The sequence below is a fragment of the Symphalangus syndactylus genome, chromosome 18, assembly GCF_028878055.3.
Source record: "Symphalangus syndactylus isolate Jambi chromosome 18, NHGRI_mSymSyn1-v2.1_pri, whole genome shotgun sequence".
Lineage (NCBI taxonomy): Eukaryota > Metazoa > Chordata > Mammalia > Primates > Hylobatidae > Symphalangus > Symphalangus syndactylus.
In genome coordinates, this window is record NC_072440.2 from 72,851,771 (window position 1) to 72,878,490 (window position 26,720).

General features: G+C 40.9%; 1 protein-coding gene and 1 pseudogene across 19 annotated transcripts in view; both read right to left on the reverse strand.

Moving 5' to 3' along the window:
* The window catches only part of RBFOX2 (RNA binding fox-1 homolog 2), a 291,531-nt gene that overhangs the window by 134,649 nt on the left and 130,162 nt on the right, over window positions 1–26,720 (reverse strand). The window lies entirely within an intron of this gene.
* On the reverse strand, window positions 21,556–26,491 carry LOC129467990 (NADH dehydrogenase [ubiquinone] 1 alpha subcomplex subunit 9, mitochondrial-like; annotated as a pseudogene).

Here is a 26,720-nt window from a genome sequence, read left to right on the forward strand (position 1 = left end):
TCATGCAAATATTAGCACCAACACAGTCTCCCATGCATGTCACCCCAATTTTTTACATCCTGTGAGTCAACTCTATAGTTTGTTGTTGATATTGACAAAAGGAGAAAAAAGCCACTGCCACTGAGACTGCAGAACAACTAGATAAAAGTCTCACTCTGGTGCCTAGGTTGGAGTACAGTGGCAGGATCTTGGCTCACTGCAACTTCTGCCTCCCTGGTTGAAATGGTTATCATGCCTCAGCCTCTCGTGTAGCTGGGATTACGGACAGGTGTCACCACGCCCAGCTAATTTTTTTTTTGTTATTTTTAGTAGAAGCAAGGTTTCTCCATATTACCTGGGTTGGTCTCGAACTCCTGGCCTCAAGTGCTCCGCCCACCTCCCAGAGTGCTGGGATTACAAGGGTGAGCCACGGTGCCCGCCCATAACTACTTCCAAATGTCACAGATCAAAAGGGAGAAATTGGAAGGGATAGCACAAGGTCTTTCTTTCTCTGAAGAGTAAAAAATACATGACTGTGATCTCATCAATTCATACTTATTAACTGCCCATATGATGAATTAGATGCTTTAGTAAAGGCATACATGAAAAGAAGTATTACTAGCCTCCTCACAATTCTAAGAAATAATGCTGTGAGGAAACTTGCCTAGCAAAAGGCAGTAGACTACAGGAAAAGAAATCAAACATGCAATAAATGTAAAGCATGTACAAGGCAATGTAAAAGGTACAAAGCAATTTACCTAGAGTAAGTTTAGCTTAAAGGTTTTCAGTATGTTGAGCAGAAAAAAAAAAATTCCGTCTACCTCCTAAACTTTTAAAGAGCTAATAAATCTAGTAAACTTACAAGTTGTCAAAAACATGTCCAATTCAGGAGAGGGGTGGATGAAGGCAGAAAACATAACATGAGACATAAAAAACATAAAGGAACAGAATGAAAGAAAAAGAAAGATGGTCAAAAACAGAGAGGAAATTTGACATAAACAATCCTAAGTATCTTAGGGAGGGAAGAAAATCTTAGGGAGAGAGGAAAATAAGGGAAGGAAATGAACATGGAAGTAATAGTGATTAAGCTGGAATGCATCATAGCTATTAATGGGTTCAATATCTCTGTTTTACTGATAAATGAATTGTGGCCTAATGAGGTTAAGTAATTTCCTTGAGTTTGCACAGCAACATAGTAGCAAGTCTACCAAGGTGATTAACACACAGTAAATACTCAAATTTTTTTATGAATTAAAAAGACAAGTGTTATGGACCAAGTGTTTGTGTCCCCCTAACTCCAAGTTCCTATGTTGAGGCCCTAACTCACCTCTCTGCCCCCTGCCCACCCCTGTAGCTGTATTAGGAGATGGGGCTTCTAAGGAAATAATGTTAAGTAAGGTGGGGGTGATATAGTGATAGGGGAGTGGCGATGCTCCAATAGGATCATTGTCCTTATAAGAGACACCAGAGAGCTTGCTGCCCTGCTCACTCCTCTATCCCTATGCACAAAGAAGAGGTTGTGTGAGCACAAGACTAGATGGCAGCCACCTACAAGCCACGAGAGGAGGCTTCAGAATGAAATCTGCCTTGCTGGCTCCTTGGTCTTGGACTTCCAAGATCAATTTTCTGTTGGTTAAGCCACCCAGACTGTGGTAATTTGTGATAGCAGCCCTAGCACACTAAGATCATGAGCATTAAAGTCTTCTGGCATTCAAAAGGAAAAGAAACAGAAAAGTAAAGGAAAGAGGGAGTGAGGTAATATTTATATTTTAGGTTTATTAAATAGTTTATAATTAACTATTAAATAGTTTATACTTAACTATTTAATAAACCTAAAATATAAATATTACTTTTGTTTAATGGTGATTTGTACTCACTCTCTCTTTACTTTTCTATTAGAGAATGAAAAGGAAGCCACTGAGCCTCTGGCTAGGTTTAGTTTATGCAAAATTCCAGGTTGCATTTCTAAAGCTTCCCTAAAGGTACCTACGGGTAGTAGAAACTCAAACTTTCATTCAATGAATGAGTGGTCAGAATTGATTCTGCACCTACAAAAGTAACATATCCTTTACCCACTCCCCAAACTACGCACCATCAACTGTGAATTAATAAATGCTCACAAGGGTGTGTGTGTGTGTGTGTGTGTGTGTGTGTGTATGCATCTTGTAGCCCATGTCGTAAATATATAGACTACCACATAAGAATCTGGACAAGTCCCGACTACACTTTTCCAACCTGCCTATTCTTCTAGCCCCTCCTTATCCCCCTAGGAGTTTAGCCATCACATATTAAATTTTGCGTTTTATTGGGAAAACAAAGATAACATTTTAACTAACAAATTTTAAGAAAGCTACTATATTTTGTTTTGTGAAATAGTAAAAAAAAAAGCTTTATTGTCCAATTCTAATATAAATTTTGAAAGCTGTAGTTAAAATTTAGTTTACTTCTTAAGTCAAAGAGGTAAATCTTAAGAATTCAAAGGAAAATGAGAGTTACTGAAAAAATGCAAATCACCGATAAACAAAGGTAGAAATCTAAGACTTTTAATTGTGTCTTATAGTGCTGTTCATTACCCGAATTGCTGGCAAATAGCATGGCCTTAATAACTGATGAATAAATGGGCTAAATATGTACTAGAAAAAGAAATGTGAACCCAGAACTTATAAATATGGTGGGGGGTACTTTTAAGTAGCATTTTTTATTATTTTTTTATTTTTTTTGAGATGGAGTCTTGCTCTGCCACCCAGGCTAGAGTGCAGTGGCACAATCTCGGCTCTCTGCAACCTCCAACTCCCAGGATCAAGGTCTTCTCCTGCCTCAGCCTCCAGAGTAACTGGGCATTAAGTAGCATTTTAGTGGTCTTTGTTACTGAAATGTGCCCAGGAAAAAAGATTATACCAAGAAAAGGGAGCAAAAAGAGCACTGTTTTCCTTGTAACGTTTATTAGGTAATATATAATAGACAGTACCACAGCTCATCTTACGGATGAAAGACCCTTAAAGCCTCAAAACAAAACTCCTTTAAACGGATGCCTAAATGGGTTCACTTCCTCTGCTCTGAAAAAGGATATTGTAGTCATTATATAATCTATCTAAAATTTACAAAATAAGTCATATTCTAAAAATGCATTTTTATTTCAGTTTTTTAGAACTCTGATCACATTCTCCCATTAAAAGAAACACACACACACACACACACACACACACACACACACAGATTTATAAATGATGGCTGTGTTTCTAGACCAGATATCACAAGAGCCTAGTAATCATGGGGAAAACGTTTGAGCACACTGTACCAGTAATGTACCTGAACTACTATCCATCTAAAATAAAAATAAACAAAAAACAAGATAGCTAAAATAGCAGAAAATTACAAATAATGCCAATGTAATTAAATAAGAGACACTTTTCCCCCAGATCACCTTGCACGTTGGTTGGTAGAAGACAAATTTAATCACTGACTAAGAAAGTAGAGACTTCTGTAGATTTAGAGGAAGGAGTAGGAGTACTTTCAAGGGTTTTAGTCACTGGTGCAACTTTTAAAAAAATAATTTCAATTTTATTTCAACACCTACAGCATTCCCATTTTCCCTGATACAAACGTAATTCTAGTCAATCAACCATAAGTTAGGTAATTTTTTATTTGATAATGAAACAAAGACATGAAGATAAGGAAAAAGAAACACAGCAAGATTTAGAACAGAATAGGGAAGGAAAACGTAATGCTTAATAAATACTTGCTAAAAGGAGAGGAAGGGAGAAAGGAAGTGAAAAGAAAGAGGGGAAAATGTGGATATATAAAAGAATGCTATTAGTGTAAGTAAAGATTAAACAGTAGAAGAGAGAGCTGGAGGTGAAGGGTAGAAAGGAGGACCTAACATACCCATGATATTTTTAAAGGAGAAAGAGACTTGGTGATAAGGAGGAGACCCTGAATCAGTTCTCAGTACTGCCACTCAGGAGTACAACAGACTCAGAACTGTTGGGATGGGTCTGGAACAGTAACAGTCATAACTAACATATACTGAACATTTACTATGCACCAGGAACTGTTCTGAGAGCTTTACATGGCTCAAAACAACCCTCTGTGATAGATATTATGTTATTCTCATTTTACAGATGAGAAAGCATGGTAATTTATCCAATGTCATTCAGACAGAATGCATCAGAACCAGATTTGGACCCAGTTAATTTGATTCCAAAGCTTGTGCCATTAAAGCACTACTGCCTCAATAGTACAAAGCACTGGTCCCTGCGATGTGAGAGAGAATAGCTGATGTCAACTAGAGTTCTACCACTATAAATTCTATAGTTACTAAGTATTCTGTTACTGAAAAAAATCACAGGTAAAAAAACCTCTAGAATTTGACAAATATTTATTGAACACCATTCATTATTCTAGACACTGAAGATACAGCAGCGAATAAACTAGACAAAAAACTCTAAAAGAGGAGACGGGTGAGAAAAAAAGCTTTTATTTTACATACATACACATACTACTACTACTACACACACGCACACACACACAGAGTTTGTTTTGTTTTTAAAGATACAGGGTCTCAAGCCAGGCGCAGTGGCTCACTCCTGTAATCCCAGCACTGTGGGAGGTCGAGGTTGGTGGATCCCCTAAGGTCAAGAGTTCAAGACCAGCCTGGCGAACATGGTGAAACCCTGTCTCTACTAAAAATACAAAAAATTAGCCGAGCATGGTGGTATGCACCTTTAAACCCAGCTACTCAGGAGGCCGAGGCTGGAGAATCGCTTGAACCCAGGAGGCGATGGTTGCAGTGAGCCGAGATCATGTCATTGCACTCCAGCCTGGGTGACAAGAGTGACGCTCCATCAAATAAATAATAAAATAAAATAAAATAAAGATACAGGGTCTCACTCTGTCGCCCAGGATGGAGTGCAGTCTGCACAATCAGAGCTCACTGCAGCTTTGACCTCCTGGGCTCAAGCAATCCTCTTGTCTCAGCCTCCAAGTAGCTAGGACTACAGGTGCATGCCATCTCCCAAGTAGCTAGGTCTACAGGTGTGTCCCACCATCCCTGGCTAATTTTTAAACTTGCTTTTGTAGAGATGGGGTACCACTATGTTGCCCATGCTGGTCTTGAACTCCTGGCCTCAAGGAGTTCCTCCCACCTTGGCCCCCCAAAGTCTTGGGATTATAGGGGTAAACCACCATGCATGGCCTGTTTTTTTATTTTGTATTTTTTATTTATATTGTCACCCAGGCTGGAGTACAGAAGCATGATCTCGGCTCACTGCAAGCTCCGCCTCCCGGGTTCACATCATTCTCCTGCCTCAGCCTCCAGAGTGGCTGGGACTACAGGTGCCCGCCACCACACCCGAATAATTTTTTGTATTTTTAGTAGAGATGGGGTTTCACCATGTTAGCCAGGATGGTCTCGATCTCCTGACCTCGTGATCGGCCCACCTCGGCCTCCCAAAGTGCTGGGATTACAGGCGTGAGCCACCGTGTCTGGCCGTATGGCCTGTTTTTATAATATTTAGAAGATAAATGCTATGAAAAATTTAAAGTAAAATGGCTTTCAAAAGGCCTTATTGAATAGGTAACATCTGAGCAAAAATTTGAAGGCCAGGAGGAAGACATGAGTATATCTGGAGAGAAGCATTACAGGCAGAAGAAACAAGTACAGTAAGCCCTCCATATTTGTGGGTTCTGCATCCCTGGATTCAACCAACCATGAATGGGAAATATTTGGGGCAGGGGGAATAATCCGTACTGGATATGTGCAGTCTTTTTTTCCTTGTCACTGTGAATGGTGTTCCAGAAACAATATAACAGCTATTTATATAAAATTTACACTTCATTAGGTACTATAAACACTCCAGAGATTATTTAAAGTATACAGGAGAATATGTGTAGGTTATATGCAAATGCCACAATATTTTATATCAGGGACTTGAGCATCTGCGGATTTGGGTATCTTTAAGAGGCTCTGGAACCAACCCCCTCATGAATATCATGGAACAGCCGTACAAAGTGCCTGGCAAATTTGAGGAATGGCCAAAAGGCCTAAGTAGCTGTGAGAAATGAGAACAGGAGGAGATGAAAGTCAAACAAGTACCTAGGAGCAGGCTTGACTGCAGCCTTGTGGGGACTCTAGCTTTTCTTCTGAGCGAAACACATCAGTGGATTTTGTGCATGATCAGATTTATATTTTCAAAGGATTATGTCAGATGCTGTGATTAGAATAAATTGTTCAGTGTCAATAGTGGAGATAGGGAGACCAGGTAGCAGACTATTATAAAAATCTGGGCAAGAGAGAATGGAATACGGAACCAGGATAGAAGTGGCAGAGCTAGTAGGATGGGCACGGCAGCTCACGCCTATAATCCCAGCACTTTGAGAGGCCAAGGTGGGTGGATCACTTGAGGCCAGGAATTCGAGACCAGCATGGCCAACATGGCGAAACCCTGTCTCTACTAAAAATACAAAAATTAGCTAGGCATGGTGGCGCATTACCTGTAATCCCAGCTACTCAGGTAGCTGACGCACAAGAATCGCTCGAACCTGAGAGGCGGAGGTCGCAGTGAGCCAGATGATGCCACAGCACTGCAGCCTGGGTGACAGAGTGAGACTCTGAGAAAAAAAAAAAAAAAGGAAGAAGAAGAGCTAGTATGGATTGAATTTAGGTTATTTTTGAAAAGCAGAACCTAAAGGATTTGCTAATTAACAGGACTGCAGTGAGAGAGAAAGAGGAGTCCAGGATGACTAAAGTTTTTTTTGGCTCAAGTAACAGAAAGATGTCATTATCTGAGAAGAAGAAAACTGTGGGTTTAGCAAGTCTGAGGGCAGAGGAAGGCAAGTGAAGGCCAGGAGTTCAGCTTTGGACATGTCAAGTTTGAGGTAACTATTATATTACAGATGGAAATGTCAAGTAGGCAGTTAGATATGAGCTTCTAGAGAGAGTTCTAGCTACAGGTATACATTTGAGAGTCAAGACCATACAGACAGTATTTAATACCCAGTATATCATCAGAGTCCACTGGGCCCAACTTTTCTTTTCGAGCAGTTCAGTTCTACTTGTAAGAATTTATACTTTTTGATTTTTCTTTCTTAGAGGTATTCCAAAAAGAAAACAGAAAAACAAAATTGTTACTTTAAAAATAAACTATTTTATCTTGTAATAATACATGTGTTCCTTGGACTCTTTTATAAACCTAAGATTCATTGTGAAATTTTAGAATATCTTTATTTTTCCTATATCTTGAAACATTCTGACTTTTCAGCAACTTTTACTTTTTAACTATTCCCAGCCATAGAAGGAAGGGAGGGAGGGAGGGAAGGAAGAAAGGAGGGATAGGCAAAAAGGACAAAAACCATGAGGTATTATAAAAGGGATTAAAAGATATAGACAGCATTCAAATGTGATTGATAGTTACTGTAGGGGTAATATCTAATTAGTTGCATGAAATTTTGACAACCGGGCATGGTGGCTCACGCGTGTAATCTCAGCACTTTGGGAGGCCCAGGTGGGTGGATCACGAGGTCAGGAGATCGAGACCATCCTGGCTAACATGGTGAAACCCCGTCTCTACTAAAAATACAAAAATATTAGCCGGGTGTGGTGGCGGGCGCCTGTAGTCCCAGCCACTCTGGAGGCTGAGGCAGGAGAATGGCGTGAACCTCGGAGGCGGAGCTTGCAGTGAGCTGAGATCGCGCCACTGCACTCCAGGCTGGGTGACAGAGCGAGACTCAGTCTCGGGTGGCAGGGAGGAGGAGGAAGAACCTTTGGTCAGGCATGGTGGCTCACGCCTATAATCTCAGCACTTTGGGAGGCTGAGGTGGAAGATCACTTGAGATCACACATTCAAGACCAGCCTGGGCAACACAGCCACAGACTTGTCTCTACAAAAAAATAAATAAAAATACAACAATGAGCCAGGTGTGGTGGCACACACCTGTAGTCCCACCTAGCTACTCAAGGGGCTAAGGAAGGAGGATAGCTTGAATCCAGGAGATTGAGACTGCATTGAGCTGTGATCGCACCACTGCACTCCAACCTGGGCAACAGAATGAGACTCTGTCTCCAAAAAAAAAAAAAAGAAATAATTTTTTTTTAATGTCTAAGGCAGTTGTTTTTTCACTATCCCTTTATTCTTATTTCTTAATTATAAGAAAACTTAGGGCCTGGCACAGTGGCTCACACCTATAATCCCAGCACTTTGGGAGGCCGAGGCAGGTGGATCACGAGGTCAGGAGTTCGAGACTAGCCTGGCCACATGGTGAAATCCCGTCTCTAATAAAAATATAAAAATTAGGCGGGTGTAGTGGCATGCACCTGTAGTCCCAGCTACTTGGGAGGCTGAGGCAGACATGAGTATACCTGGAGAGAAGCATTACAGGCAGAAGCAACAAGTACAGTAAGCCCTCCATATTTGTGGGTTCTGCCTCCCTGGATTCAACCAACCATGAATGGGAAATATTTGGGGCAGGGGGAATAATCCGTACTGGATATGTGCAGTCTTTTTTTCCTTGTCACTGTGAATGGTGTTCCAGAAACAATATAACAGCTATTTACATAAAATTTACACTTCATTAGGTACTATAAACACTCCAGAGATTATTTAAAGTATACAGGAGAATATGTGTAGGTTATATGCAAATGCCACACTATTTTATATCAGGGACTTGAGCAAATGCTTGAACCCGGGAGGCAGAGGTTGCAGTGAGCCAAGATCATGCCACTGCACTCCAGCCTGGACAACAGAGTGAGACCCTCTCTCAAAAAAAAAAAGAAAAGAAAAGAAAGAAATGAAAAAAGAAAAAAAAATGAAAAGAAAACTTAATATATGTTAAAGGAAAAAAAAGTTTTACCCAGCTGGTAAAACTTTCCTGGTTAGCTGAGAACTAAAGCCATGAGAGTGGATGAAAGAGAATTAAAAAAAGAGGTGAAAGGACTTGGCTCAAAATATTGCAACTTTAAAACTGAGTACAAACTTCCAATGAGGTGGGAAGAAAATCAGGAAAGTATGATGTCCTGCAAGTCAAGTATCCAAGAAAGTGAATTAGAGAATGAAGTGATCAGTGATAGAATATTCTACAGATAGGTCAAGTAAGATGAGGGCTGAGACCAGACCACTAGATTTAGCAGCATGGAAGTTACTGGCAACTTGGACAAGAGCCCTTGCAGTGGTGTGGTTGCAATAAAAATCTGGCTGCGTGGGTTTAAGAGGATAACTGATATAATCAAATATAAACAACTCTACAGAGTTTTGCTTTAAAGGAAAAGAAATTCAGCAGTTGCTGGCAAAGTGAGGTCAAGAGTATTATTTTTAAATAAGCGGAAGAACAGCTTAACTGTATGTTGACGGGACTAATCCAATAAAGATAGAAAACTTGATGATCCCAGAGAGAGGGGAGAGAATTGCTGGATCCATGTCCTAAACAGACTAGCAGAGATAGGACCTAGTATACAACTGGAAGGTTCACCTTCTATAGGAAGGCAAATGCTTCATGAGTGAGGGGACAGTTTATTGATACTGATGAGAGAAAGTGGGTAAATACGGGGGTGGGGAATCCTCTCCTGATTGCTTCAGTTTTGCACATATCATCTGGTACTTATGACCTGTAAGCAAAAGCCAAAAGAAGCAATTTAACAACAGCATGGCATTCTGGGAGCCTAGATGGCATGGTATTAGGGCTCCTTTCTCACTTGCCCGCTGGGTTTCTGTTCTCTAAAATCCTTGCAATCACTACATGGCATAACTTTTTCTACAAAAGAAAGGCAGGGAATTGGGGGGCACAAAGGAGTCACTGATCCATACTGACTCTGAAATCTAGCAGGGCAAATGCTGAAAGTTCCTTGATTAGGTCTCAACACTGGGAAAAGAATTCTCCATGACTTTTGCCTTCACCTCTAGGCTCCTGCTTCCAACCTCTGAGTCATCTTTCCCTTTTGATGAAAGGTGGCATGTGTTAGCTGCTGAGCACTTTCTCAGCCTGCTTCCTGCCAGCAGAATGCTAGGGGTGTCCGACAGCCTCTTTTCATTTTGTACTGTTTCTTTTCCTGTTCAGTCCTAGCTACAGTGGATTTCCTGCAAATCTCACCACAATAGACAAAAGCTGTACCCATAGATCTCTCCAAGAGGAACGCTTCTCTACCTCTACCTTGGGCTCCTGCTAAAAAGGCTAGAAGCCCTATTGTTTGACTGAGAGGCCTTTAGTGTGACTGAAGAGTACCCTAAGGCACTACCTTCTCAGGTCCTAACAACAGGCTTTAAAGGCACAGCCTCGGCTTTATCTTTAGACCACCATTCTCCCCGGAGTGGCTCTTGAATTGATCTTTGCCATGTCTTAATTTCATCACCCTTTGCCAACCAGAAAGGCTGAGAATTTTCAAAATCATCATCAAGTTCTGGCTCCTTTTTTAACAGTGCTTCCCTCAATTTATTTATTTCCCCTCATACTTTAAGCAGCAAGAAGGAAACAGAGGGGATCTGCAATGTTTTGTTTAGAAGTTTACTTAGCTAGATCTCTCAGTTCATGAAACACACTTTCTGCTTTCCACAACTACAAATGATAGTGTTGCTAAACGTTCTACCACTACATAACAAGGATCCCCTTTCTTCCAGTTTCTTTCCTTTAAGACCTCGTGACAATCGCCTCAAAGTCCCATATTTTACAATGTGTTCAAGGTATTCTAATCTTATACTAACACTCTCCTCAAAAGTCCACTGCCCTGTTTCAAAGTCACTCCCAGTTTAGATTTTCACCAAAAAGCACCCCACTATTGGTACCAAAATCTGTAGTTATCTCTTTTTTTTTTTTTTTTTTTTTTTTTTTTTTTTTTTTTTTTTTTTTTGATACAGGGTCTCGCTCTCTTGCTCAAGTTCTCACTCTCAGCTCATTGCAGCTTACACCTCCCAGGTTCAGGTGATCCTCCCACCTCAGTCTCCCAAGTAGCTGGACTACAGGCACGTACCACCTTGCCCAGCTAATTTTTGTATTTTTAGTAGAGATGGGGTTTTGCTATGTTGCCCACGCTGGTCTCAAACTCCTGGGCTCAAGCGATCCGCCTGCCTCAGCCTCACAATGTGCTGGGATTACAGACGTGAGCCACCACACCCGGCCTAGTTATCTATTTCTATGTAACAATTCATTTTCAATCACAGTAGCTTAAAACAGCATTTATTATCTCAGTTTATGTGGATCAGAAATCCAGCTGGGTAAGCTAAGTGCTTCTGGTTCAGGGACTCTCACAAGGCTGCAGTCAAGGTGTTGGCTGGGGCTGCAATCATTAAAGCTTGACTATCGAGGATCCACCACCAAACTCACTCACCTGGCTGTTGGCAGGCCACTAGCTGTTAGGCCTAGACATCATTGGCTCGTGGGCCTTCCCACAGGGCTACTTAACAGTGTAGGGGCTCTAAGAGAAAGGTAGAGAGGGCAAGCACCCAAGATAAAAGCCACAGTCTCTTTGTAACCAAATCTTGGAAGTGACATCTCATCACTTTTTCCATATTCTGTGCATTCAAAGTGAGTCACTAGGTCCAGCCTATAAGGGGAAGAGAATACACAAGGGTATGAATATCAGCAGGTGGGGATCACTAGGGACCATCTTAGATGCTGCCTATCACAGACTAGCTGAACGTATTACAACATATTGGTTAAGAGTACTGACTCTGAAGCAAGACTGCGCATTTGAATCTTCCTTCCCCATTGTAAGATGAAACAAGACGATAGTAATGAAAGCATCAGACCCAGTGCCTCCTATCATAGGAGGCACTCGGGAATTTGTTTTCTTATCTCTTCCAATCCCAACTGCCTTTAACAATCGAAAATTTCTCCAGTTTGAATATTATCTGCAAACATCCAATATTAGAGCAACTTGTTGAGCAACACGCAAAAATGGTTTTGATTTTCAATGAATCCAAGAAACTTATTTTTAATAACCTTAATTTAATAAAATTAAACACAAAAATAAAAATAAATATCTAAAAATACTTAAATATAGCAGAGGAGAACATAGACACAGTAACAACTGATCTTCCCAACACGTGCTCTGAGCCCCCCACCCCTGCCCAGCCTTTGGCATCTACTGTACTGTTTAGTGAGACCTTCAGTCCCATCTTGCCAAAAAAACCATAATGTTTTTTACCTAACTGGCAATTTCAAGTACTGTACAAGAAGCAGAATAAATAAATCATTAAGAATATTTTTATGTGGATGTCAATTTATCTAAGGAACAATACTTAACAATTCTACTGGGAAATAATCATGCCCATTTTACAGATGAGACACAAGGGCATAAAGATCATGTGTCTAATCATATGGCAGGCTAATGACTAGGCCAGGGACAGAAATGTAACTAGCATATGATGTGAAACACAATGAAACCACAGTCAGTTTTCTGATTTTCATGGATACAAGAATCTTGCCAGTGATTTAAGGTTCATCTCACACTCAGGAAAAATAATTTGACAGTTATTTTAGGGAATGAAAGCTAGGTCTTGATTTATTTAACCTCTGAATAGACGTCTGTATTTAAATAAGCAAGTAAAACACCATACAAGTTAATACACAATGAAGACAGTACAGAGCCTATAGATTGGGGTTAAGTGAAACCCAAACCTAATTTTTTTTTTTTTGAGACAGAGTCTCGCTCTGTCGCCCAGGCTGGAGTGCAGTGGTGCGATCCGGGCTCACTGCAACCTCCACCTCCTGGGTTCAAGCCATTCTCCTGCCTCAGCCTCCTAAGTAGCCAGGACTACAGGCACCCGCCACCACACCCGGGTAATTTTTTGTATTTTTAGTAGAGACGGGCTTTCACCGTGTTAGCTAGGATGGTCTCGATCTCCGGACCTCGTGATCCACCCATCTCGGCCTCCCAAAGTGCTGGGATTACAGGCGTGAGCCACCATGCCCGGCCCAAACCCAATATTTTAGTTGAACACTTTGCTACCCAGACAGTTCATTATACCTAGAATATCCAATTAACTTCTCAACCAATATCTGTGGAATGTCCATTCTATGCTGGCCTTCAATTACAAGTAACATATGTTCTCTTATTTAATAATAGTGAAAGATGCTAAAAAAAATTTTGTGAAGAGGAGCACCAAGTTCTCACATTCAGAAAAACATATTAATTCTAAACAGGAATGCAATGCTTTCAACTAGATTACAACTTTTAAAAGCAATATAGTCATGTGCTGCTTAATGCCAGGCACACATCCTGTGAAATGTGTTGTTAGGTGATTTCATAGTTGTGAGATCATCATAGAGTGTACTTACATAAACTCAGATGGCCTAGCCTACTACACACCTCGGCTATATGGTATGTACGACCTATTGCTCTTAGGCTACAAACATGTACAGCAGGTGACTACTAAATACTATACTGTGGGCAATCATAACACAATGGTATTTATGTATCTAAACACAGAAAAGGGACAGTAAAGACACAATTGTTATTTATACACTCTTATGAAACCACCGTAAGATTGAACTGCATTGACTGATGCGTTCAACTGCATTGATGAATGATGCGGTTCATAGCTACCTGAAACGTCTTTATGTGGTACATGACTGTATAGTTTTCCAGAACCAAGAAGGAGAAAGGGGAGTTAGTGAAGTAAGACTACAACTCCTAAAACATATTTTTGTTGTTGTTGGGAAAGGACCGGAGGAAATATATCTTGAGTGTTTAATCCTCCACCCTCCCTCTCCCTCTTGTCAACATGTGTGCTTTGACCACGCTGATTTTCTACTCCTCCAAACGAACAATTTAAAATCTACAATGAGTATTTACTTACTTGGTTCCAAATTTACTCCTTAAGTTACACATTTTACAACAACAAAATTCCATATTCTGATTTGAAACATAACCAAAAAGAGATAGTTGTTTAACATTAAATGTGATATTAAAACAAATAGTAAAGGCAGCTTTCCTAAATAACTGAAGCTTGCCATCTTTCAGCATTCATGCATAAGACTTTCGTCTCTACTTAAAATCTTTATTCTCACTGTCAAACCCTGACCTCAAGGCCCTTTTACCTCATACCTGAACAACTACAACAGTAACTGTTCTCTATGCCTTTTCTGATCCCATCTCCTGCTCTTCCTTGCCCTCCCACGCCCTGGAGGTCATGAGCTATTCTCAGCAAACTCCTCTACACACTCCCCTCTCTTCTGTGATATTCTCTTTATTCTTTTGATCTTAAGGAAACCGGACTGCCCCTGAGATTACTGTTGCTTCTACAGTAAACACTTTTCTCTTACTCATCACATACCTCAGCAGGGGCAAGCATCCGCCTTACTCCCCATTACCATATAGTGTTGGACCTTCCAGGTATCCTCTTCCTTCCTTCCCAATACTGCTTCCAAACCACTTCTCTTCCCTCCAGGCAAACTGCACCTATCGTCTGCTAAATAGGGCTCCCTGATTTCATCTCCATTGTTAGTCTTATCACTCTGATAACTTCGACAGCCACATAGATTCAACATTTTGGCCTTCTTTTTGAAGTCTTTAGCACCAACTGTATTTTTCCACCACTTCACCTAAAGCCATTCACCTAGCATCATATTCTAATACAATCATCACCTACAAAAATTTCAAGTATTCTATTATCACACAATCAAGTGTTTGCTTACAATAGTAGTTTGACCCCTGTGGCAATTTTCCAGCCTCCTTAAGATCTATAGTTTACAGGTGGATCCTACCACTTTTTCACTATTACTCCTTCTTACGTTCTACTTCCCTCCTAAGCCAGTTTGGATCCTATGGCCTCATACTATACAGAGTCCTCTCCAAAAAATCTTAATTTCCTTGTCCTCTTTTCCCTTAGTCTAACTCATTTGGCAGCTCCAACTATGTACTTATTCCTCTCCTGCATTTAAATAACAGAAGATCGCTAGATAGAACTCACACAACTGACTCGCCACTACATACATCAAATTTATGATCACAAATCTTAAGCCTACTTCATCTCTGTAGTAAATTTACTCCCCATTTTTTTTGAGATTACTGTTTTATACCTTGCTTCACTCCTCAAATCTGCAGTATAGTAGTCATGTATCACTTAACAACAGGAATGTGTTCTGAGAAATGCATCACTGAGCAATTTCATTGTGTGAGAACATCAAAGTGTGCTTACACTAACCTAGATGGTCTAGTCTACCACATACCTAGGCTATACAATACAGCCCATTGCTCTAGGCTATTGTCTTAGTCCATTTAATGTTGCTACAAAGGAATACCTGAGGCTGTGTAATTGATAAAGAAAAGAGGTTTATTTGGCTCACAGTTCTGCAGGTTGTGCAAGAAGTGTGGCACTGGCACCTGCATCTGGTGAGGGTCTCTGGCTGCTTCCACTCATGGCAGAAAGGGAAGAGGGGCTGAAGTCCCCAGTGACCTCCACATTGCCAAACTCAGGCTTCTGCCCTCATCATTCCACCAAAATAACCCTTGCTGAAGTCACCAATGACTTCCATATTGCTAAACCCAAGGACAGTTTTCAGTGTCTTGCCACAATCTCTTATCTTGATTTCCTAATGTCCTGGTATTCCTCCTTAAGAATAAGGTCCCTAAAACCTAGTTCCCCGCTTCCTTCAAAAATCTTGGCCAGGCACACTGACTAAGGCCTGTAATCCCAGCACTCTGGGAGGCCAAGGCAGGCAGATCTCTTCAGGTCAGGAGTTCAAGACCAGCCTGGCCAACATGGTGAAACCCCATTTCTACTAAAAATACAAAAATTAGCTGGGCGTGGTATGGGTGCCTGTAATCCCAGCTACTTGGGAGGCTGAGGCAGGAGAATCACTTGAATCCAGGAGGCGAAGGTTGCAGTGAGCCAAGATCATGCCACTGTGCTCCAAGATGGGTGACAGAGCAAGACTCCGTCTCAAAAAGGAAAATAAAAGAAAAGAAAATTCATTCTTCTCCAGGCATTAACTTCTCTTCTTGCTCTACATTCCTCCCTAGACCGTTATCATTTTAAGCCATTATGAGACCCGCTCAGGGCATACAGGTTTCTCACAATAGAGGAAAGCCTCTATGTTTCCTTCTGTTTCCAGACCTAGGTGGCCATGTAAGCAATATTTCCTCTTGAATATCTCAAAGTTACCTAAGTACTAAATCCAAAACCAAACCCATGATTCCTTTCATCTTCCCTCCTACAAAAACCTGGTCCTCTTCTAAATTATAACATCCCGTCAATTTTACCTTCTGAATCTCTCAATACAGTTCCGCTTCCCTCTAGCCCATTCTATCATGACCTTCCGTGTCACTCAGACTCTTACACAACAATCACCTAACTTCTCTCTGCACTTTTACTCTCCTCTAATCTATGTAGGTATCTTTTTAAAAAACAAATCTAATTATAAACTTCACTTCACCCTACTCCCAATCCTACTTAGAATCTTTTAATGGCTTTTCACTGTCAAATACCGTATCTGACCTTAAATGTTATCTGAACTGAGCCATTGTCTACATTTTGTGATAATTCAATTTACTATTAAGTCTAGTTATCTAATTGTGTAGAGCAATTAGAGTGGCAAAATAGTGATAAAAAGCACTAAATGACTAATGTGAAACCTGAATAATAAGGTGTTATTATTAGCTTATTTTTGCCTCACACAAAAGAACTTCCATAAACTTTCACAGATTATCTCAATAATCTCTTGGTCCCATTTTAAAGATTAGGAAACATGCTCAGAAAGATGATACACCGACAAATGGCACAACCAAGACCCGAAACTGTATCTTTTGACTCACAGTCTGTGATTTTCTCAAGTTTTATGATAAAGCCATCAGTTACTCGCTACTTCATTTGTAAAATAACTGATATGCATTTTTCTAAGATTATTCCATGAATGTTCCTAAGAATATATCTTTTTCGTAACCTGAAAAATCAAGGTATACACAGTTAAGTAATTGTCTCAAGTAACAAGGGTGACAAAAACAGAATTCAGGTTTCCTTATTTTCATTTCTCTACTCTAGCTTTGTACCATGCTGAATGGTAGTACAGGTAGTGTCCCTCATCTGTGGGAAATATATTCCAAGACCCCCAAGTAGATGCCTGAAACTTTGGGTAGTACTGAATTCTATATACACTATGATAAAGTTTAATTTGTAAGTTAGGCACAGTAAGAGATTAATGATAACTAATAATAAAATTGAATAATTATATACTACAATAAAAGTTACACGAATGTGGTTTATCTCCTCTCTCAAAATATAATACTTTTGGAGTGTGATTGACCTTGGGTAACTAGAGCTACAGAAAGTGAAGCCATGGATAAGGGGGACTACTATACTGATAAACTGGAAACCACTGAACAAATACAAGATGAGGCTAATTGTGGTATAGCAAGTTTTAGGGACGGACAAACCACAGTTCAAATTCTAACTCTGACAACTGCAAACTGTATGACTTTGCAAGTTACTGAAATATCTGCTTTCTCATCTGTAAAATGAAGATAATAGCTAACACCTAGGTGCACTGAGGAGTAAATGTGATCACTCAATAGACAGTTTAAAATAAAATAAAACAAAAAAAAATCAGGTTCTCCCAAAAGAAGCTAGCGTAAAATGAAAAAAGAGCCATAGTTTTTAAAAGATGAGATTGCGTTTCCAGGTCTGCCATTTACTGCTTGTCATATACTCTCTCATGGTTGCTTTCCTCACCTATACAATAGAGATAATGATACTTGGTCCTTAGCAATGTTGTGAGGATGAAATAGCACATAAAAGAATTTCACTTATGTATGTTAATTGAATAGCACATAAAAATCTTTATTATCTGTGTACACAGATTCGAATAGCATTCAAAAATCATTATTATCTGTGCACACAGATTCTCTACCATGGTGTTATAAATTTGTTAAGGGCACACTATGTCTTCGCTCTGTTGCCCAGGCTGGAAAGCAGTGGCGCGATCTCGGCTCACTGCAACCTCCACCTCCCTGGTTCAAGTGATTCTCCTGCCTCAGCCTCCTGAGTAGCTGAGACTACAGGTGCGTGCCACCATGCCCAGCTAGTTGTTTGTATTTTTAGTAGAGATGGTGTTTCACCATGTTAGCCAGGATGGTCTCGAACACCTGAACTCATGATCCGCCCGCCCTCGGCCTTCCAAAGTGCTAGGATTACAGGCATGAGCCACTAAGGCTGGCCAGGGCACACTATGTCTTTAATCTTTAATCATCTTTGTATTTGCAACAGCTGGCTCTACCCATTATGGGCATTCATTAAATGTTGGCTGAACTGATTTATTAAGAAGACAGAATTGATCTATGATAAAACAACAGTTCAAAATAAAATCCAGAAGTTCATCCATATAGAGCATGAATAAGAGAGTGCCTGGTGCCTGTCCAGCTAAGACTGCACAGACAGGGAGAACATATCCTGTTTTCTGGTAATTTAAGTAAGTGGTCTATAATTATCTTTATTGGATATAAATTATATAATCATCAAACAAGTAAGTTCCCTCAGTACAGGAATCATATCTGTCTGTCTCTTTCTCTCCCTGTTTTTGATGATGGCGATGAGACAGGGAAAATAAATGACATAATGAATGCTTAATAGAACTGTACACCGCAAAAAAAAAAAAGTTTACAACAAACAATGGGGATTTTTCTCCATCAGGAGGCAACCTTAACAAGGGCTCCCGAGCCATGAATACTTAACATACAAACTAAGAGGGAAAATATTTCACAAAAAACTAGTTTGTGTTTATCAAAGTTCTCCCTACATGAATTCAAAGATACCCTCAACATGATACAGAAAACACTTTAGGGTGGTGAGTAGTCTGCCTATGCAAATGTTCAAAGCAAAAAGTTGGCTTGTACTAGTTATTTACTGAGAATCTATTGTGTGCCATTCACTATGTTAAGTATGTTTCATAGATTATCTCAAATCTTCACAACAATCCTGAGTGCCACTATTTTCCCTATATGATAAATGAAACTGAGGCTCAGAGAGGTTAAGTCACTTAACAGTCACACACTTGGAAATGGCAGAGGTGGGATTTAGACCTAGTGAAGTTTCTGAAACCCGTATTCTTTTCACCACCTCATGCTGCCAACTGACGCTACCAAATTCACTAAAAAAGAGGATGACTCAACAGGAAAGCCGGAAGAAAATCTGGCAAAGAAACATAGAGCACAAGATAGCATTCTCAGAGTTCTAGACACACAGGAGCAAATTAATGAGCTGCATCTAACTACACAAATGAAAATGCTTGGATAAGCTGTAACTTTACTCTTCAATTCTACAGGTTCTAAAAATGCTCATCTGCACCAATTCAAAGGTACTGACAACTGAACATAGTCCAGTAATTTTTCTAGAATACTCAGAAAGAGTCCCTTTGACCCGTTGCTGGTACCAAACCAAGCATGCAACGGAGGTGATATAGTATGTTTGACAGTTTTCTCTGTTCACCTGAACCTAAACATCCTTGCAGGACTGGGCATTTTTCAGGCATATCTACTGTTACATAAAATTCACTTCACGGAATTTCAGAATCAGAAGAGGTTCAGTTCAATTATCTTATGGATGTGGAAACTGAGTCTCAGAATAGTTAAATGACTGCCGAAAGTCACATGGCTTGGTACTGGCTAAATCTACACTAAAACTCTCATCTCCTATTTCTAGTCCACAGCAGCTCCTCTGTGCCTGCCACTGAATGCGTGACCACCCAGGTTTCCTTCTATGTATCTGGGCATTATTCGCTATAGCTCCTTCTGAATGTCCTCAATGAAGTAAACAAAGGCATTGGGCTAGATGACACAAATAATAAAAGAGATAGAGCTGACCTGCTTTTTGCCCTCTAGGCAGTGCTACCCAAGCCTTCGGGTGTCATGGCATACATAGGAAATATTTTTTATAGCACAAAGTGGTAAACAAATTAGGGTGCACATGATCAAAGTGACCAGGGGACTCCCAAGCCCCAGCTGGCTGCTCCAAGGGTTGTGGGGTATAGTAATCTTGGCATATTTTTATCTCAATCTGGCATGTGGCATTGGTAGGGAAGCTCTGTTCCGGGGTTAATAAGTAAAAAAAATTTGAGATAAATACACAAGTAACTGTAATATAAGCACAAAGGAAATAACTAAGGAGACTGTCACTGTCTGCTTTCATCAAACATAAGTGAGTGAAAATGAGATTAATTCAACTTGCTTCCTTTCATAACTCCTCTTCCAAACAAATCAAAAGACAGAACAACCCATCCTTCAGGTCAACAGGGCTGATCAATCCCACCCACAAGGCTGCAAAGAGCCTGCACAGATGACTAGTTTACAGGGAGGCGAAAACTCCTTAATGCACATTAGTGTGTCAGAAAAGTTCTGAGCTCTTACAAATACTATAAAAAAAATCAATAGAGGAGAGAAAATAATATTTCAAGATCATATTCAAACATGAAGGGAAATGCACGAAAAGCAGCCCCTCTGAACATATACACATACATATACACCTTCTGTGAACAAGCTTCACCTCTGCAAACGCAGTTAAAATTTGCTTTCTGATAATTTATAAATTTAGCCTGCGTTAGCCAAGTAGGTCCCTGCAATTCCAGACATCTGGGCTGAAGGGCAAAGGGCAAAGGGAAACTTTCAAAAAAGCTGGCTAGTAGCCAAGGGCATCACATCTAGTAGGCTCCCTTAGCAACACACAACAGCTATTTGCTCAAGAGACATACTGCCATCTTTGCAACGGACTATAAGATGTTCTTGTCTTAACAACTAAAAATTGCAGGTGGGTTGGGGGAGCAGTTTCTCTATTATTTCCCCTGACATTTCTCTAAAAGTTATCACATTTCATAATTTACAAACTTCTCCAGTCCCAGAAAGTTTTCCTCCATCCCAAACTACAATGCTACTATTGACGGTAAATTACAATAATAGAAGGTACTACATTCCTGGCAAATATAAAATGCTTTATAATGTCTGATTATTAATTACTATTCTAACTGCTATAGACTTGATTTCTAACTATGGGCAAGTCACTCTTTGTAACTTAATTACTTTCCTCATACAATTTTAATAACAGTAGTGAGTGACCTACTTCACAAGACTATTGTAAAGGATAGTAAAAATTATTAGATAAAAGCTTATGAAAGCTTATTCCTAATTAATAATCATGTCGCCTATTGGCTCTCAATATCTAAAGACATGGCTTATCAAGGTCAGTACCCCCAAAACAAAACACAAGTCGATCCTGAGCCACCAGGAAGACTGCAGTCCCTGAAGCAACCAGCTCACTTCACCTGCCCCACTTGCCTTCTCCAAACCTACCAAGCCCAGGGGATGGTACTGTGCAGGGAGTTCAGCCCTTGCGCCTAAGTCTGACAAGATAAACAACATAGGGGGAGGAAAAAAACAATGTCACAATCACTGCTAGGTTTTAAAAACCTAACACCTTGGAACAGAAGGGCATGTGGCAGTCTGTGCTCTGTGGGGAGGCCATTTGTGCAACAGCAGAACCTCGCAGCTTTCCACTCCTTATATGTGCAAGTGCAAACCCTCACCCACAGCACTCTGTACTCACCCAGAGGTACATCATGTCAGATCGGGCTGCTCAAACTCAGCGGTCAGTGGATCCTGGACTGCAAAAAGGCACTTCAGTGAACCGTAGGAAAGAAGATGCCAGAACAGGGGGGCAAGGGTTTGAGGTGGGGAGAAACCCCCCAAAATCACTGGAGTTAAAAAATCCTAAAAAAAAAAAAACAGAAAAGACTGGTCTCCTCCCCCCTCTTCTCCAGCTGACTGTTCTGTTGTTCTCTCTCCTCCCTCTCACCCTCCCTCCGTCCCTCCCTCTCTCTCTCCCTCTCTCTCTTTCTCTCTCTCTCTCTCTCTCTCTCTCTCTCTCTGGGAGTTCCCAGCCCTGAGTATCTGAACTAGAGTGTGCAGCACACTCTCTTTGTATTTGCCTTCAGGGAATCTCTCTCTATAATTCTACTTCTAGAAACACAATCACCACTCACAAAGATTATTGCAAAAGACAGGGATGGGTGGGGTCAGTAATAAACCACCAGCACCAGTTTCTAGTGCTAGATATACATTAGTTTAAGATGAGTTCTTTAAACATGAATGAAGCAATCAAAAATCTCTGCCCTCTAAGATCAAGGCGAGTGAGCCAAGCTTTCCCTCTGCCCCAATTGTGGAGCCCCTTGCAGAAGCCAAGCACGCACACAGAACCTGCTCAGAGCCCGCATTCCTTCCTCACAATGTCTGCTTGACACCACTATTCTTTATGTCATTTCACCACTAATAATTCTTAATCTTACAAGATTTTAAAACACAGGAAAACTTAAGATATAAAACTGAATAGGCTTTTCATCTTTTTTATTACTACTGCCCTAGTTCAGATCAACATAGCCTGGCTTCTGAAGGAGTCAAGTGGATCACGAGCTCCTAGCATGGTACAGACACTTTACTCACCATGCAGACAGGCTAAGGTGCACGGCCTGGGTTTCAATTCTAGATCTACAAGTACTATCATTATGGCCTGGGGAAAGTTTCCAACCTGTCCAGGCTTCTGTTTACTCTACCAAAAAATAGGTATAATACTCCTTTCAGAGGTGTTGTAATGATATAACTATGTAAACTGTCTGCCATGTTCCTGGTGACCATGTTTTCTAATTTTAGTTCAGTTCAAACACTTATTAAGTGCCTCCTATATGCCAGGCAAGTTTTCATTCATTATGCCCAGTGGTGAACAAGTATTATCAAATCACCTGTCCCAATGGTTTTTATTCAGAAAATCACATAATTATCCCCCATATTCTAATGCCAATGTCAATGCCCATACGTGTACCTTGCTTCCCTGACCCATTTCTCCATGTTCAAATCCAAAAGCACACCCCAGCTGTGAGTGAGCTCTCCTTTCTCTGCGGGCCCTGGTGTTTGTAACACGGCATTGACCACCTCTGTGGGCTACTTCTCCAAGTATTCCTATAGCAAACCACTTCTCCTCTGCACAACTTCCTCGATGGAGACCTAACATCTTGTCTTGACTCATCTATTTTTGGCCATGGAGTCTTTTGCATAGTACCTAGCACACAGTAGGTGCACAAAACATTCTCAAAGGGTAATAGGTTTTGAGGAATATTCCACTCCTTCCCACTCATTAAAGAAAAAACAAAACAAAATAAAAAGCAAACAAAAACCACCTTCCAGCTGCCTCAGGGTTTTGGCTCCCCCTCAGACATGTTGAAACAGCTCCTTCCTGCTTATAAAATCTCCAAGTAAGGTCTACAAGTCTCACATTCAAGGTAGGCCCCATGCAGGTACTTTCACTCTCCCTACCTAATATTCCCACTGTGCGTGCTCTGGGCTTAGTTACCTGCCATAGTGGGGTTTCTTCCTCTTAGGGTAGAAACAGAATCACTTTTCCTTTTCTTTTTTTTCACACTGAAAGCGTGCTTTCCGCAGACGAACCTTTTCTCTCCTCCCACCTTAAACTCCCAGTTCATTTCAACTTGGAGAGGTGGGGCAGGTATTCTCCTTGGCCTCACCCAAACCTTTTCTTTTTCTCTATATAGAACCTCTCTGCTTCTTCTGAAGGCAAGATTACCCCATTTCTAGTACAAAAGAGGAGAAAGAACTTCCAAGCCTGAAACTGAGATAGTTTGTTTTCTAAATAAAAGAAAAAAGAAAACTAAGTCTTGACTTTCCATAAAGTGTTACTTAGACTCTTTTACATGTCCATAATCAGTTTTTATACACAACTTTCCTCTCTAGTTTCATAGCTCATGCCCTAAATCTTAAGTCACCAACACTCCCTATACCATACTCTAAATAACTATATTAAAATTACACTGATAAGAGATTCATTTTGTCAAATTCTTTGAAGAGTCTGTTATTACTTGACACTCATTCTTTTTTTTTTTAAACCTCAAATGTTTTAGTGGTGGGATCTTATTCACTGTGTACAGGATTCTCTAAAGACACCACCTGGCTGGGTGCTCAAACCACATGGGCTGACCCAAAAGACACCAAAACCAAGAGTTGCTCGGGAGGCACTAAATGTTGACAGTCTTGGCTGGCTTCACATCCTCAATTTCAGCAGACAGCCAGCAGTAAGTGTGATGAAGCTGCAGCACCTCGATGGCCTTGAGTTCCAGTGGTGTTGCCTGAATACCAAGGTCTTCTAAGCTGGGCAGGTGAGACAAGGTCATGCCTGTGATGTGAATATGCTCCACTTTATCCCTTGTTGTCCAGGACTCAAATGGGCTTATTTCAAAGTCTCTTGCTACCCACTGATAGGAAAAAGGTGGCAAGGGGTACGGGAGGAAGAGTCTGTGAGCCACAGCAAAGATGTACTTCACCAGGTCAAAGAGGAGGTACCGATTTGGCCCAACAAAAGCAAAAGTTTTCCCGTTGGCATCAGGATCCTTAACTGCATTAACAATTCCTTTGGATACATCTACGACATATACTGGTTGTTTAACTGCCTTCCAGCCCAAGGAAACAAGGGGTATAGCACCAAACCAACACATATTTGCAAAATAATTAAGGAATCTATCCTCTCTTCCAAAGATGTCCAACAGCTTTACGATAATGGCTTCTGGAAATGCATCTCTCACTGCTTTCTCTCCAACAGCCTTATTTCTCAAATATCTAGAAGAGCTTTTAATATTCGCATTCAGATGCGCAACATGAACGAATTTTCCAACTTCAGCTTCCTTGGACACCTGAGCAATTGCTTGGGGAATCTTCACAAAAACATCCTCAAAATCAAAGCTTTTGGTTTCCCAGTCTCGTCCAACAAGATTTATGACCACATTGCTGTGTTCCACTACTCGTCGGATAGAATCTTTATCTCTCACATCCCATTCCAGAAACAGAAGCTAGCCCAGGTCTCCCATGGGACAAAGGTGCATGATGTCACATGTATCACACCGATAGGGTATGATCACCTGTGACCCCACGCATCCAAGGTGGTTGACAACACATTGGCCCAGGAATCCTGTTGCTCCAAACCCAGCGGCCACAATCCCACTGATTTGAGGAACATTCACCTTTCCCATGAGGTATGAGGGCATGATGAAGCTGGCAATGGAGTGGGCTGTGACACACGGATGTGGCTATTGCAGTAATGGCAGAATGTGACATTGGCAGGGCCCAGACAACCCGGGATTGTGCAGCAGCCGCCATCTTCTCCCACAATCCTTTTTTTTTTTTTTTCCTGAGACAGGGTCTCACTCTGCAGCCCAGGCTGCAATGCAGTGGCATGATCTCAGCTCATCGCAACCTCTGCCTCCCAGGCTCAAGCGATCCTCCCACCTCAGACTCCAGAGTAGCTGGGAACACAGGCGCATGCCACCATGCCTGGCTAATTTTTTTATATTTTTGGTAGAAATGGGGTTTCACTATGTTGCCCAGGTTGGTCTCGAACTCCTGACCTCAAGTGATCCACCTGCCTGGGCCTCCCAAAGTGTGGGATTACAGGCATGAGCCACCATGACCACTGGCAGTCATTCATTCTTAACCAAGTATCAATAAAACAAATACAATGAAATTCTAGATCTTCATACTGTGACTTTATGGTGTTCTCTTTTAATCAAGTTTGGGATAGGATAAAGATAAAAGGTTGGGCGTGGTGGCTCATGCTGTAATCCCAGCACTTTGGGAGGCCGAGGCAGGCAGATCACCTGAGGTCAAGACCAGCCTGACCAACATGAGAAACCCTGTCTCTACTAAAAATACAAAAATCAGCTGGGCATGGTGGCGCATGCCTGTAATCCCAGCTACTCAGGAGGCTGAGGCAGGAGAATTGCTTGAACCCGGGAGGCGGAGGTTGCAGTGAGCCGAGATCTAGCCATTGCACTCCAGCCTGAGCAACAAGAGCAAAATTCTGTCTCAAAAATAAAATAAAATAAAAGATAAAAGACATAACCTGCAGCAAAGCAGGAGACAAATACCAAGAAAAGAAACCCTCAAAATAAAGAAAAGTTTAAATATGTCACAAAAACTCTGCAAACTACCTCTAAAACTCCCATGGGTGGAACCATCATAAACTTCTTTGGAACCACAGGAAGGGCTTATAAATTCCTATTATAAATGCATCTATTTCTTTTCTGATCATAATCTTTAAAATTAGGTGGTCAGTCTGGTCAGAAATAAAACTCTTCTGTATGTTTCCTTTAAGAAAACATACAAAAACCAAAAACCCACAGAGAAGCTAAGTTATCTTTTTTATTCATGCTCCTGCATGTTCACATTTTTCTGCCTTTAAAACAAAAAAAGAGGCCGGGCGCGGTGGCTCACGCTTGTAATCCCAGCACTTTGGGAGGCCGAGGCGGGCGGATCACGAGGTCAGGAGATCGAGACCACGGTGAAACCCCGTCTCTACTAAAAATACAAAAAATTAGCCAGGTGTGGTGGCGGGCGCCTGTAGTCCCAGCTACTCGGAGAGGCTGAGGCAGAAGAATGGCGTGAACCCGGGAGGCGGAGCTTGCAGTGAGCCGAGATTGTGCCATTGCACTCCAGCCTGGGCGACAGAGCGAGACTCCGTCTCAAAAAAACAAAACAAAACAAAACAAAACAAAACAAAACAAAAAATTAAAAAAAACAAGAAAGAAAAAAAGGGGAACAAAGTGGTAAGACAAGAAAAAAATTTATTTCCAATTATCAAAGTCAAATAAGGAAAGCTATGCTTTATAGCTATATACAATTCACATTAAGAGACAAAAAGGTGTAAAAACTCCACACTATAAAGAGACTGTAAAAAGAATCACAGTCTTATACACAGAGATTAAGATGCATACATACT